The sequence below is a fragment of the Aulonocara sp. 'chitande type north' Nkhata Bay genome, linkage group LG13 (assembly GCF_057382095.1).
Source record: "Aulonocara sp. 'chitande type north' Nkhata Bay isolate Kocher_YH1m ecotype deep benthic linkage group LG13, A_spYH_male_GT1.1, whole genome shotgun sequence".
In the NCBI taxonomy this organism is placed as follows: domain Eukaryota; kingdom Metazoa; phylum Chordata; class Actinopteri; order Cichliformes; family Cichlidae; genus Aulonocara; species Aulonocara sp. 'chitande type north' Nkhata Bay.
The window spans coordinates 5904133-5920329 of NC_141356.1; the positions used below are offsets into that span (position 1 = coordinate 5904133).

At 40.6% G+C, this 16197-nt stretch overlaps 1 long non-coding RNA gene across 2 annotated transcripts in view; it reads right to left on the reverse strand.

The window, feature by feature from the left end:
* Positions 1 to 3201: 3201 nt before the first annotated feature.
* The window catches only part of LOC147315527 (uncharacterized), a 49123-nt gene continuing 36127 nt past the window's right edge, over positions 3202 to 16197 (reverse strand). For both annotated transcript variants that reach the window (XR_015124310.1, XR_015124311.1), the window contains exons 2-3: positions 15760 to 15967; positions 3202 to 5490 (exon numbers count right to left, since the gene is read on the reverse strand). This is a non-coding gene — a long non-coding RNA (uncharacterized LOC147315527). The remainder of the gene's footprint in view (positions 5491 to 15759; positions 15968 to 16197) is intronic.

Here is a 16197-nt window from a genome sequence, read left to right on the forward strand (position 1 = left end):
AAGGGAACACCAGAAAATTATGAACACGAAATAATATCAGCAAAATCACAACAGGGACCAACACTCCACAAATACCTAACATGGAGCCATGACTTCTCACTGGTTATTCTCTCTTTGGCTTATTTTTTGGAGGTTATGCACACTCTCTCCCTCATCACACAGATTACAACTGACAGTAAACAGTACAAACTTGCAAACTGCCTTTCAGATGGATGTAACACTCTAATAAAATCTGCTATTTAACAGTCAGTAGGTTCGACTAAAATAATGAGCGAGCTTGATGTTTTCTGTGGTTGGATTAATTCTTTGTATTGGCACAGGGATGTGCACATAATTCTGAGTAAGCTCAACCAGTTACATATTATAACACATAATCCATCAAGTCCAAGCACACAAAACCAGAATGCATGGCACATTTTACAGACTAGCAGGAACATTACGGCTTGGCTTTCAGTAACAAACGGCATCTTCTTGAGCTTCAAGGAAGAAAAAGGTCTAGTGAGAATTATTATTGTTATTTGACTATCTGGGCAGAATAATTGGTACTTGTGGTGTGTTTTTAATTTACACTCTACTGAGCTTTTTTGTACACTCTCCCCTTTTCAGGCTGTAATGGATGGAGAGGATGGAGGATAGAGAAACACAGTGTGTACATAGTTCTTCAGTCTGAGATCTAAATAGCACAACATAAAGCTACACAAAGAGTCAAAAGGGTCTCTCATGTTAGAAAGAAGGTTTTCTGTCTTCCTTCTCTTTCTATCTTACCTGTCTTCTAAATGGTTGCTTACAAGGTCCTGTCTGCTTTCCACGCAGAAGAAATCAATATTTGGAGCACATGCATGTTGTAAAACCTGAGCAACACATCACAGACTGTATAAACTAACTTATCAGGAAGCAGCGGGAATTTGTTCAGACCCCATTATGGTGCATTCATTGGGACATGTCCTTAATATTTTAAAATACTCTCAAAGACTAACACATGCCAGATCCATATGTGTAGATTAAACGGTGTGATCTGTAATTCATGAGCCGGCAGGAACCTCCACCCCCTCCATCATCTCCTCCCTCTTCTCTGTGCTCTCCTGGTCTGCAACCAGTGCAGACCCAGACGGTGGCAAACAAATGACCCCCCTACTTCATGTAATGGGGGATATTTGTGCAACATTTAATATATCACAGACACAGTGACTCAGTCCTCCAAGCTGGGAACAGTTATTGTAAATTCACACAGTCCATAAATTGTTTTACAAGGTATAGACTGAATGAGAGCACAAAGAAAAATCTGAATGTTTGGTGACATTAATACAGAAAATTTCATTGAAAAGACTTTATTATTTCAGGTTTTGAGCCCTCATGCAAATGTAAATACATACGACTGTTGCATTTAGTTTTAAACTTTGATATACTTACATTAAGCTACATACTGCAAAAAGAATCATATACGTAACATTATTATTCATTCATGTGTTTACATGAAACTTGCTGCTGGAAGTGATTTTTTGATTACTGGTAAATACTGTTTATGGGGCAAACAACTTGTTCTGAAGGATGTCTGGGAACTTCCTTAGAACCATGTCAAGTGGTCTGAGCATCTGACTAGGATACCTCCTGGTGAGGTGTTTCGGGCACCTCCAACTAGGAGGCCCAGGATCGACCCAGGACAAAGCACCTGCTTTAATAATACCTCAGTATCCCACCAGAAAGGTGAAGGAGTGTCTCTGGTACAACCCAGACCCCTCTACAAGATTTTAAAATTTCCATTATTACCAAACACATAATGCAGAACAACTGTTTTGTACTTTAAGTCTCGCTTCTTTAAAAAAAAAAGTTGTTTATATGGAAAACAGAATATGGAAATATTAAATCCGTATTATCAGCAAAGCCAAACTGAAATACAAAACCAACCTAACAAATGGGTATGATCAAACCAAGACAACCAACCAAGGAGAAGAGAATTGCAGAGCAGTGCAAAGTTGAGGAAGAAGGTAGTTGAGAGTCAGTGCCCTGCTCAAGGGTCTGTGTTGAGTATTAGCACTTTCCTCTACTCACTTGAAACTGTCGGTCCATGCTTTGAAGGAACAGTGACGCCAGTGACTTCATATCTATCATGCAGTAGAAGCAGTAAATATTTACAGAGACTGTCAAACCACAGTTGACAGCTGAGATGAAAGTGTTAGTGCAGCCAAAGACATAAAAAGAAGAGGATGGCACAAAACAAAGTAAAAATAATGTATATGTGCAGTTTTACAGCAGCCTTGTTGCTGGTGTACACACTCAGTGGATGCCAACCTAATCTCTAATGAATATATCAGTCAAAAACGGTGCCACAATGAAAAGTATAAATTTAATTAATGTGTCTAATTAATCATTTTCATCCTCTGACAAAGCTTAGCCTACTTATGGTTATGCTGTGCGGTGCATTCATCAAGCTCGGCTTATTTTGCTTTTGTTGGAGTTTCAGGTGGTCTTGCCCTGTTGATGCCAGCTGACAAAAGTATTATTACATTCAGCTAGTAGAAAGATTACAGACACTTCCTGCTCTCACTGATTCACACAAACCAGAAATCCTCCTCCTTCCCCTTTTTCTCTTCACAACTGAAATCATAGTTGTGAGACTCCTGAGTACAGAGTATTAGTGTACCAATTCTAAGCTTCCCCAAAGTATGTTGATGGATATAACTAGTATGACATACACACTGTCCAAGCAAAGTAAAAAGATGATCAGGTAAAAATGTCAACATCTTTAATAACCTTATGTGTTCTGTTTCATGAGGCTCAAACACAAAGAGTCTCTTCACTCACATAACACTTCACATATAGGGAACTTTTTACCCTTCTTATAAATCACTATAAGTGCCTTTACTTTCAGCTAGTCAAAACACTCACAGGTGCCATCCATCATTGTGTACATATAGAGAGCAGAATGAAGGTAAGGGCTTAGACAGCACTCTGAAGCCATCAGTCTTTTCTGTTGAAGAAGATGAGACATAATATTGACTTACAAAAAGAGCAGTTCTACAGTAAACTTTTAAGTTTGTAATACTACTACAAACTACTACTACTTAAGACTGGTAACTTAGATCATGCACAGTTAAGCCCATTTAGCATTTGTAGTGGTGGCTCTGTGCACCACCAGCGCCACTGTGGGCTTTAAATCAGTGATTGAAATGCAGAATTCCAGCTTCAAATCAAGGAGTTTATTTTAACAGCCACGTTCAATACACAATCCCCAGAGGATCAAAAATACAAGTCATAAAGAGGAAATCAATGATTACAGTATTTCATTTTATTTTTAACACATAGCTAAGAAATACTGAATAGTTGTTCAGTGAGAAAAATAACAACAAGTGCACTTATTTATCTGGACATAGCCCTGCAGAGTCCACCTAGCACTCTTGAATGAACTCTCCATCAGAAAACGGTTTACTGCCTTTTTTAAGAGTTTGTGGGATATGACACAACATATTTGCAAAAGTGCTCCGACGTTTTTGGAGATGTTTGTTACCCACCAAGTTGATAGCTAGCCGGGGGTTCAAGGGTCACTAGAGCCGGCCAGAGCAGTGGATTCCCAGCACATCGTTTTCAGACCCCTGCGGTCTTTCGCTACTCAGGTTAAACATGATATATAAGTCACTTAGATGACTTAAAAATGTTATTGTTTGGCTTTTTTCAGTGTTTTATTTGTCCCTGAGTAAATCGGTTTGACTGAGATTAAAGATTAGATTAGATTTGATGGTCGAGAATTTACGCCAGTGTCCTGTTATATTTTAGATAGCAAGAAGCAGATAGGTGAGTTTATTAAACTCCACCGAGACAGCGGTGACGCAAATCTGAAAGCTAGACCATCCCATTTCACAGCCTCGCACTTCCGGCCTTCTCGGTCTTCGAAGGAAGACTCGGCCCACATAAACCAAGAAGGCCGGGTCCTACGAAGGATGCGGCCTAGGTTTTGGGACACAGCTATTATGTAGTGGGCTTCAGATAATGGACCGTTTCTCACGTTCTCTATAATTTTCTCTTCCTATCATTCTGGTACAAGTTTATCTTGGTTCCATTTGCCCAAATATTTTTCTTTAGAATTGTCCAGGCTCTTGACTGTTGTTTGATTGTAGGCTTAACCAAAGAATGAATTCTGTGATCATCCACTTTGGTTGTCTTGTATGGTCTCAGACCTTTTGGTGATGGTGAGCTGACCAGAGTCGTGCACATGGCTGTAAAGGATTCATTATTTTTAAAGTTTGCCAAAATATTTATCACGATGTAAAAAAAAAAAAAAAACCCTCTAGAATTTGTGCAAAGTGAGGCAAATAAAAAGATAATATTACTTAAAAATAGAGGAAGTCCAGCATCTGTCTGTGATATTTGAATACATTTTAGATTTTACTCTGTATGAACTCTTGCTAATAGATACCTTGAATTATATGTTGTATGCTTACCTTTCGCTCCACATCTGTGAAATCTACCTCCTGCACAAAGTAGTTGTTTTTTTCACAGTAAAGAATCATGACTTTTTTTATATAAGGTGTCTGATACGAGTCATTTCTGAAGAAGGCTTTAGGTCAGAAGGTCATTCAATGGCTGGCAATGGGAGACACACACACAGCATATGAGTGGTATCAATGAAAGACGGAGAAAATGTGATCCTTTACTAAGGGCAACATGCTGGAAGCTAACATAATATGACATCTGAACTGAAAACAAATCAGGAGAGTGGGCAGCAACAAAGGATTGTTAGGATTAATCAGCAGGACAGCAGTGAGCAGGGTCATGGGTGAAGATGGGGAGCATGACTGAATCTCTAGCACATATCATAGCATCCCTAGAAGATGGAGCTAATTAGTCAGTTTATGTGTGCGTGCCAAAAAGGGGGGAAAAAGGAAAACTTTTTTTTTCAGTAATAATTTCGTCACTTTGACGAAGACAAATCCTGTCATCACATTTATTCTGTCTACGGATGATATAAGACAAGTACCATCAAATTTCTGACAGAGCAGAAGTTATGGATTCCTAGATACTTAACAGGATTAAGACTAAAAGGAATTTCAGACTGTAAGTTGCTGTAGTAAGTAGCACTAAGTGGAAAAGCCAGTATATCTATAGGCTAATACATAAATTGTAATTGTATAACCTGAAAAGAAGCCAAGACTCTAGAATGTATACACAATTAACAGTCCATCTTATACATATAGAAGTAGATCATCTGCATAAAAGGGACAGTTCAATTCAATTCAGTTTTATTTATACAGCGCCAAATCACAACAAAAGTCGCCTCAAGGCGCTTTATATTGTAAGGTAGACCCTACAATAATACATACAGAGAAAAACCCAACAATCAAATGACCCTCTATGAGCAAGCACTTTGGCAACAGTGGGAAGGAAAAACTCCCTTTTAACAGGAAGAAACCTCCATCAGAACCAGGCTCAAGGAGGGGCGGGGCCATCTGCTGCGACCGGTTGGGGTGAGAGAAGGAAGACAGGATAAAAGACATGCTGTGGAAGAGAGACAGAGATTAATAACAAGTGTGATTCAATGCAGAGAGGTCTATTAACACATAGTGAGTGAGAAAGGTGACTGAAAAGGAAAAACTCAATGCATCATTGGAATCCAGCAGCCTACGCCTATTGCAGCATAACTAAGGGAGGACTCAGGGTCACCTGGTCCAGCCCTAACTATATGCTTTAGCAAAAAGGAAAGTTTTAAGCCTAATCTTAAAAGTAGAGATAGTGTCTGTCTTTTGAATCCAAACTGGAAGCTGTTTCCACAGAAGAGGGGCCTGAAAACTGAAGGCTCTGCCTCCCATTCGACTTTTAAATACACTAGGAACAACAAGTAGGCCTGCAGAGCGAGAGCGAAGTGCTCTAATAGGGTGATATGGTACTACAAGGTCATTAAGATAAGATGGGGCCTGATTATTTAAGACCTTGTATGTGAGGAGCAGGATTTTGAATTCAATTCTGGACTTAACAGGACGCCAATGAAGGGAAGCCAAAACAGGAGAAATCTGCTCTCTCTTTCTAGTCCCTGTCAGGACTCTTGCTGCAGCATTTTGGATTAGCTGAAGGCTTTTCAGGGAGTTTTTAGGACTTCATGATAATAATGAATTGCAGTAGTCCAGCCTGGAAGTAATAAATGCATGAACTAGTTTTTCAGCGTCACTCTGAGACAGGATAGTTCTAATTTTAGAGATGTTGCGCAAATGGAAGAAAGCAGTCCTACATATTTGTTTAATATGTGCATTGAAGGACATGTCCTGGTCAAAAATCACTCTTGACCAGCAAATAACACATCACAATGCAACTTTGATTTGCTGTTTGAGTGTCAGCTTTGGTGGCCAAGAAAATCCCCCAAATCTTAGATGTAGGATCTGGTATCAGGTCCATGTCTCTTAATCTCACATCATGTATTGGTACTGACAAGATACTTAGGCAACCTAGCTACAATTATGTGTTCAGTTGGGGCATATCTTTTATTAAAATTAGGGAAGAAAACACTTCTGAGGCAAAATCCATACAGTTTAGACAAGGCTGCAAAGCTGGAAGCTAATCAATAGAATCAATCAGCTGGTTAATGATTTTGAACAGATTATGACGTTTCTTTGTGGAGCATGGAAGCTTCGGGAAGTAATTTGTATGTTTCCTGACTAATACATGCCTCCCCTTTAACAATGAGCTGACATTTATGGGCTTTGTGGATGCCATCGTGTTCTCAGCAGGAACCCAAATTTTTCACTGAGCAATTCAAGTATGAAGACAATAGCCTGAGCAGGTGATTTAGGATCACTTTGCTCCTTGTTGTTTCACACACACCCTCCAAACAGAATAACAGGACAAATTGCATTGGCTCTTCTGCTATTTATTCTTTTTCCTGTTTATTCCACTGTGACTCTTAAAGGGCAAAAGGGAGTGCTCAGTTGAATGGACCAGAAGCTATTTTATGATTGCCAACATCAAACTCAAGCCTGTTTAGGTGCCTATGATGTTACGTTTGTGCCGTAGGTGTGTGTTTCCTCAGTATACTCTGCACAACAAATCATTCACTGCCAGCTCAATGAGGCTACATCTTGCTCATGTGTCGAGGGGGACATTATTCACAAAGTGGCCAAACTGCTGAAACGAGAGGTGGCAATGTCAGAGACTGAAAAAGCCATCAGACAGGAGAGGGTCATAGACAGCAACGTGAGCAAAGAGCTTACAGGATAACTGTTAGGTATTTTGATACCATAGTAGCATTTACAGGATATTGTTTTATACAGGAAAACTGTTACTCAATAAGGCCGATCTACTAGTTGTTTTTCTCTTTCTCTGTGACCCAAGAATTAATGTGTAGGACTCACAAGCTGGTACCCCAAGGTCGAAAACACCACAGAGATGAAACCACTTCCTTACTCCCATTCTCCCTTTTTCTTTATCTCCTGGAAAAGGCTCGTTAAAGGCTAGGTGGTTTGTTTCAGAATTCACTGATGAAAGAACTCTGTATTTTATGTCTAGGAGTGTATTTTGCTGGGATGATCATAAATTGTAGCTGAGCTGATAAACTACACACAGGATACTTCTTTGTTCACAAGGCAGGAAGACGTTTCCTTATTTGGTCTGTACTGGTTTGAACTGGGAAAGCTGACACACGAACCTTTTTTTTCATCTATATAAACTGCTGTGTATCAAATAAACCTTTGAGTCGATTGGGAAGACAACCTGAAGCAGTCTGTGTTTCCTTGTTCTCCCAAGCTGCTCCCGACGTCGTAACTAACCCAGCTGAATGGCATACCTGAGTGTTACTTTGAATAATTAGGAGTCTTATAAGGAAAGGACAGAACTCTGCTTATCGCTCACGCCACGGAGGAAACCCGGGAAGGCAATTTCCTTCAATTTTGGTGTCAGAAGTGGGATCCTGACAGAAGGTAAATATGTGTCTTTCATATTTATATAGAGACCATATTATACCTCTCTCAGTGATCGATCCATAAAAAAACGGGATATGCTGACGAAGTTTCACTTAGTGATCCAGAGAGATACACTGACTGACTTCCTCAGTCCCCGAATCCATAAAAAAACGGGATATGCTGACGAAGTTTCACTTAGTGATCCAGAGAGATACACTGACTGACTTCCTCAGTCCCCGAATAAAGTAAATTAACCCTTGTGTGGTGTTGGTGGACACAGGAAGTTGCCTGTTGTCTTGAATATTTTAATTTTGTTTAAAAAATAATAATAATAATAATAATTAATTGTTTAATTAAACGTACGTTAAAAAGTGAGAAGTTGCTCACTCAGAAAAAGTGACACAGAAAGTTGCCTGTTGTCTTAAATACTTCTCGTTAAGTGAGAAGTTGCTCACCAAAGAGTGACACAGGGAGTTGCCTGTTATCTTGAAACGTACGTTAAGAAGTGAGAAGTTGCTCACTCACAGAAAGCTAGTAAATAATTAAATTTAATTTTGTTAAAAAAAAAAAAAAAAAAAACGAAAGAAAACTGAAAACGGGTCTCACAGACCCGATTACCATACAAGGGTTAAAAGCAGTAAATTAAAAGCAGAAAGACACAGGAAGTTGCCTGTTGTTTTACGAGAAGTTGCTCGTTAAGCGAGAAGTTGCTCGCTAAGTGAGAGTTGCTCACACAAACAAAAAATTGCTAGCAATAAATTTAAAGTGACCTCAGCTGTGCCGCAGCGAAAATACTAACATAAATCCTCCTAGCGTGTAAACCCCTCTGGAAATCACTGAACATGAGTCAGAATTATTCAAAGACCACAGACAGGTCCGATAAAAAATCTAAAGTACCTGTAAAACCAAAAATTAATAAAATACAAAATAAAGTCTCAAATAACGGCTCAGTACAACTCCCATTTCCGGTTACGTGTAACCTACGTCCACGAATCGGTGAAGACGTCCATGATCACGTATCCAGAACATGCGGGAGTGCTTATGTGACTGACTTTGTTTACAACTTAAGAAGTTCAATGCATTCTAATTTCTTTTCGGAGCCTTATCCCGAACGATTATCGCCAGAAAACAGGTCAGTAGAAATGTTGAATATCATTTGTGATAAGAAAAGTAGTCTGCTTAAAAAGTCCTGTAGAAAATATATGATAGAATGCCGCGACGTGATGCATCAAATGTTACCGCTATGGACAAAAGGAGGGTAAATAATGACAAAGTCGCCGATTTCTTTAAGAATCTAAAGAAATTCCTGCTAACAATGTCCAGAGACAAAATTGACTTAAATGCAGTAACTATGTGTAAACAGAAGCCTGATGAATCCATCCTAGTATTCATGAAACGCTTTATGCACTGTTGGACAAGCTAGAGGTGCAAATTTAGCTCAGTTTTCCAGCAGCCGCAGACACCCAAAGCAAAAATGAATTTGTGTATTTCATTTAACATAAAGGGTGAAATGTTTGCTGACACTGATAACAGCTTATGTTTTCTCTGCCCTATGTACCGACATGATGGAGAAGGAACATCCTCTGTGTCAGCTGGACCCTCAGCAGAGAATGAACTCAACATCCTTTTTGTCCGGTACTCTATGTCACACACTGTGCCAAAAAAAAAAACGTGTACAGACGCCACTAACAGGTAATCCCATGACTGGGAGCCACACTTTTGTTTCTCTCACACTGTTCAACAACATGATAACTGCTCACACAAGTGAAGGTCAAACAGTGATTTTGTCACATAACTCAGACATAGGTTATGATATAACTACACCATGTCGTCACATAGATCTAACCTACCCTATCGACTGTACTATTTCTGCAGTTACATTGCCAGCTGAATACCAGAATATGACATTATGGTCAAAAAGTGAGAATGATATAGGATTTATTGACTGTACACTTTATCACGTACACCTATTAAAACACAACAAGCAGTATATGTCAAGCAGCATCCCATTTCCACGGAAAAAGCCGCAGTCCTAGATGTCATGATAGGAGATTTATTGACTACAGGAGTAATAAAGCCCACACTCCTGTCAATCCTGTGCCAAAGCCTAACAAACCTGGCGTATGGCGTTTCATACAAGACTTAAGGCAAATTAATGCAGTCAACATTCCTCTGCCACCTCTCGTTTCAGATGTTCACAGCATATTGACATGCATTGCATACACATTTTACCGTGGTGGATTTATGCTCCACTCCTTTTTCTCAGTACCTGTGACACACAGCCGTTATTTGCATTCACACATAGAAATAAGCAGTACACTTGGACTCGTTTGCCCCAAGGCATGATAGACAGCTCTGCTGCTTTCTCAATGGTGCTCCACTCCTCCAGGGCTGCACCCTGATCCACATGTGGATGACCTCCTCCTCTGTGCTGAAAGTGAAAAACTATGTCAAACTGCTACACACATGCTTCTCCAGCACCTCAAAAAGACTGGCCACAAAGCATCAGCAAAGAAAATGCAGTACTGTCAGACTTCTGTTCAATATTTGGGATTCACACTGTCTCACGGAAAACGTTCCATGACTGCAGACAGGGTCAAAGCTGTGACCTCCGTCCCTCGTCCCACTACACAGAAGGACATGTCGTCCTTCTTAGGCATGGTGAACTATTGCAGACAGTGGATACCAGACTGTTCTTTTCATGACCACATTCTGCGTGAATGCTGCAAAAAAGACAAGCCTCCTCGAATACTGTGATCCACAGAAATGACTGTCTCTTTCAATGCATTAAAGGGAGTGCTGACCTCCGCCACTCAAAGGTGCTGCCTGAATTGTTCAGGAATGCCGGCCTGCCTGAGGGCAGTAGCAGCTTGCTCTATCATGATAAGGGACTGCGAGAAGCTCACACTCTCACATGACACTATTCTACACACCAATCACCAGGTCACGACCATTGTAGCAAACATAACTAAACAACATATGCAAATCTCACTATAAAAGCGAGCAGCACACCTGATTCGCCATGACATTTATTGATACTATTCTGTGTTCTTCTGACCGACAGGATGGCTCAGACAGGCTTGACGATCATGACTGCATGACACGTATACAGGAATCCACAGCACCACGTCCAGATTTAGAGCAAACACCTATCCCAGACTCAGCCACGGTTTATGTGGACGGGTCCTGTTCAAGGCCGAGTGACAACTCATTTCTTTGTGGCTATTCAGTGGTAACAGTGCCTGACATCATACTAGAGGCTCACTCATTACCATTTCACTCAGCACAAAAAGCAGAGCTCATGGCTTTAATACGCGCCTGTGAGCTACATTTGGATAAGCATGTGACGATTTACGCAGACAGCCGCTATGCATTTGGCGTTGTGCATGACTTTGGCACATTGTGGAGACAGAGAGGATTTAGATCTGCTGATGTAAAATAAATTGCTAAATTGTGATTTTGTTCAAAGACTTTTTCAGGCTATACAGCTACCATCGGCCGTTGCAGTTGTAAAAACGAAAGGACACAGTACAGCTGACACAGACGAAGCAACAGGTAATGCTTTAGCAGACGTGACAGCCAAGGCTGCAGCTGCATCACAGCTCCCACCTCCGCAGGAAGTATTATCTGTGCCCCTACAGCTGCCACTTGTTACACTCCCAGACTATTTAGACACAAATGTTGATTTAAAATTCATACAAGAGCAAGCCTCTGCATGTGATTACACCTATTGGGAGAATAATGACTGTACCTTAGATGACAGAGATGGCCTATACAAAATCTTAAGGGTTTGATTGCCCTCCCATATTCCCTGATGCCAGTCCTTGCCCGACATTTTCACGGTGTGAGTCATGTCGGACAAAGAGGGGTAATAGGGGCAATAAAATCAAGATTTGTAATTGAGAAAACATCACACGCAGTAAAACGCATATTAGCAACCTGTCTAACATGTGCACGAACTAATGTAGGAAAATCAAAAGCGAAACATCAGCATTTACCACAACCAGATTTTCCATTTCATACATTACAAATTGATTTCACACACATGCCAGCACAAGGAAGCATCAAGTACTTACTGGTAATAGTGGATCAATTTAGTAAATGGGTAGAAGCTTATCCAACCTCAAAAGAAACTGCAGAAGTAGTCTATCAAAAGTTGAGCAATGAAATAATACCCAGATTCGGAATACCTCACCAGATTAACAGTGATAGAGGATCTTCATTCACATTAGAAGTAATTCAAAAGTGTGCTAAAACTTTAATGACCTGGGTCAAATTACTTCCTCAAGTCCTCTATGAGATTGGAATGACTCAATCTGCAGTAACCAAATTATTTCCATTTGAAATAAGACTATTCCCAACACCATGGTCAGCTTCCAGAGGGGCACCGCTAGTAGAAGGTGATGTATATTGCATTGTCCACTGATGTTCACAACCTGATAGAAAAACTGAATAATAACTATCAGAAAGTTTGTCTCTCTCAGCTTTTCCCCTCCACAGTTCCACCAGTGGAGACAAGGAGACGCATGTTGGAGAAGCCACTAAAACCAAGGACACTCTGGGAGGCCGCGTTTTCCAGCCCCCCAGGCTTTACTGGCAGTGACGAAGAACCAGCATCCTCACAGACGGACAACCTCAGTGGATTCATGCCAGCAGGGTTAAGACCAGCCCAATCGGACCATCTCAGGCGTCGGATCAAGCAGACGACATCTCCGGCGAGCCAGCGCCCGGAACTAGAGCAAATAAATACACACGGGTAGATGACATCTCAGGCGAGCCAGCGCCCGGATCCAATGTACACACACACAATCACTGATTAACACACAACGTCTGAAAGAACAACAACAAGGTACTCGAACATCCAGCAGGAATAGAAAGCCAAAAGTACCACATGATGTCTAACCTGATAAAGCCAGACTCATTTCATCCTGATAATGGAGAAAATGAAATGCCCATTGTCATCATACGACGCTTATTCAATGTCTCTCGAACCTGGGACCAGGCCAGAAGACGACTGATGAACTGTCTTTTTTATATATTTAGGTTATTTATCATATCTATCGCATTAACCTTAGGATTTCTCTTTGCTATTTTGTATTGTAAACTGCAACCATGTTCACATTTCTGCAGGTCATATTTTGCTGACTATACCTCATGCTCCATTTTGCAAGACACCTACTTAATGCACTCCTCACGTTCCCTAAAATCAGTAAATAGCAACATAGACGCCACTAATAAACCATTTTATGCACCCTCTAGAACAGGAGCTAACGCCTGGTATGAAAATGCCAGAACAGCCGCTCGTGATTTAGGAAACAGTAACTGTTATGTCTGTTCAAAGGCTAATCCAGAACAGGTAATAGTAGGATACCCCATATCCGGTTTCCCCCTCACTGAGGGACTAGAGAAAATCAGCGGAGATAATGCTCTCTTTAAAGACGCTTTACAGTTGACTCTGAGCCCTCTCGACTGCTTGCTTAGACACACACACACACCAACTAACCCTGAGACTCCATTAGGCGAATTATTGAAGTTATCTAATGACACCGCAGGGACCTGCGCCCCAATGAAACGCCCTAAGAATAGGTTAAAGCCCTCACTGCCCTTAGGACAGATCCCTCTCCATTTTAATACTAGTATGATATGTCTGCGCAGACTAAAGTTAACTGGCCCAGACACACACATAGATTATACAAAGGATAACTATACATTCTTCTCTGACTCCCCAGGTGCACGCTGTAATGAGACATGGCTAGCTGTCTCTGTGGCTGAAGTTGTATCATATCTGGAGGAACACACACACAGTTCAAGTTCGAGCAGAGAATCGATCGTTGTTCCCCCAGAGGGTGTCTTAAATGATACTGACTGGGGGGAGTTAGTTAAATCACACATGGTCACGCGCCTGACCAGACCAATCCCACATGCTTATTGGTTGTGCAATAATACCCTTAGATTAGCTTTACCTGTTGATTGGACCGGTACCTGTGGTCTAGTAACCGTTGATGTATGCTGTACTTTCATTCCCAATAATACCGCTCCTAACGGTTCATTCACACAAGCTATGAATAAACTTGAAGCATTGCAGATAGAACTAATTGCCAATACAGGTCACGGTCAGTGGCTACATAAGTGGCTACAGGACACGTTTGGAAGATGGAAGGAACTAATTGTAGCCTTTGTAACCGTTGCAGCATGTTTTTGATGATTATTGTCTGTTGTGTGGTACCCTGTGTACGTTCAATGATAACCCGTATAGCTACCAGTACAGCCACTTCAATGTATTTGCAATTAGCACAAATTGATCCTGAGGATGTGCCAGATGTTACCAATGATGTTCCTGATGTGTATATTGAACATTAGGTTGTGAACTATTACATTTTATGATTTGCTTTTTATATTATGTTATTACATTTGTGATTTTTCCTTTCTATTTGAGTTATTATTTTTAAAAATAATAAAAGAGGGGAACTGTTAGGTATTTTGATACCATAGTAGCATTTACAGGATATTGTTTTATACAGGAAAACTGTTACTCAATAAGGCCGATCTACTAGTTGTTTTTCTCTTTCTCTGTGACCCAAGAATTAATGTGTAGGACTCACAAGCTGGTACCCCAAGGTCGAAAACACCACAGAGATGAAACCACTTCCTTACTCCCATTCTCCCTTTTTCTTTATCTCCTGGAAAAGGCTCGTTAAAGGCTAGGTGGTTTGTTTCAGAATTCACTGATGAAAGAACTCTGTATTTTATGTCTAGGAGTGTATTTTGCTGGGATGATCATAAATTGTAGCTGAGCTGATAAACTACACACAGGATACTTCTTTGTTCACAAGGCAGGAAGACGTTTCCTTATTTGGTCTGTACTGGTTTGAACTGGGAAAGCTGACACACGAACCTTTTTTTTCATCTATATAAACTGCTGTGTATCAAATAAACCTTTGAGTCGATTGGGAAGACAACCTGAAGCAGTCTGTGTTTCCTTGTTCTCCCAAGCTGCTCCCGACGTCGTAACTAACCCAGCTGAATGGCATACCTGAGTGTTACTTTGAATAATTAGGAGTCTTATAAGGAAAGGACAGAACTCTGCTTATCGCTCACGCCACGGAGGAAACCCGGGAAGGCAATTTCCTTCAATAAGTGTTTGCTGCTCTGTACAAATGTATTAAATAAAGAAGCTGAAGCTCCTGTTTTAGGAGCTTTAGTCCAAAAGCATTAAAGTTGAAGTGTTAATTGGTCAAAGGGCATCACCATCACAAACATCCACACTGCATGGAGAAGGGCCAAAACCGGTATTTAAGAACAGCAGCATGCCCTGAATGGATAATCCCTCACACCAGGTAATAGGCGGGTACAGTTCATTCTTTTGTAGGTGGTTGCTCTATATGTACAAAAATCACGTCATTTTTTAAAAATTAGCAAATCAAAGTGTCAACACTGTAACAACGTAGAATAGCTGGCCAGCCATGTAACATTCAGGTCAGCAGGATTATTTTGGATTTGTACACAATGTAATGTACAGCAACCCATTTACCTTATAGGAACTTCTCTGTTTTACAAAAAGATAAAAAACAATACAAATATTTAAATAAAAATACTTAATTATATATATAATGTCTCAGGTGCCAACCACTGAAGAGACCAGCTAGCCAAAGTTCAGCAAAGCTCACCTCTATATATGAATACTGTCATAATACCAGTGCAGGAGCATGGGCTCCGTAGCAAAGGGAATTCACAAACTAGCAAAAATTTAAATTTTTTTCAGGAAAAAGAGGATTTGACCATTTGACCAGAGGAGTGCCCAAGAGAAGATGATGGGTTAGTGCAGAGCTGAAGGTGAGCGTTTCATGTGTGTTGTTAATAGTGTCGTTGATTTCCTTACTTGGGATTTTCCTTAATTTGCAGATCAGGAGGTTTGTCAGGGTATTTCCAGGGTTTGGAAGCTCTGGAGAGCGGCCAGGCAGGTAAGTGCAAGTCTGGTGAGAATGACCAGGGCTGAGCTGGTCTTTAAATCCAGGGAAGTGAATGGAGACGAGGGGCAGGATTGATGGCTGAACCAGTGACCCAACAGGACAGCTCAATACCCACTCCTGAGAGAAAAAAGAATCATAAAAACAACACTATCTCATTTTGGAAAATAAACAGTGTAGTGCATTACATTAACAGCTGCTGCCGTCAGCTTCTCAGAACAAGTTTGTGCTTTTAACACCACAGTCATTCTCCACACGCACAATATGTTCATCAATATTCATAAGATGTTTGCAAAGGCCATTGACAGTATATGAGAGTAGTAGAAGGACAATGAGACAAAGATTGTTTT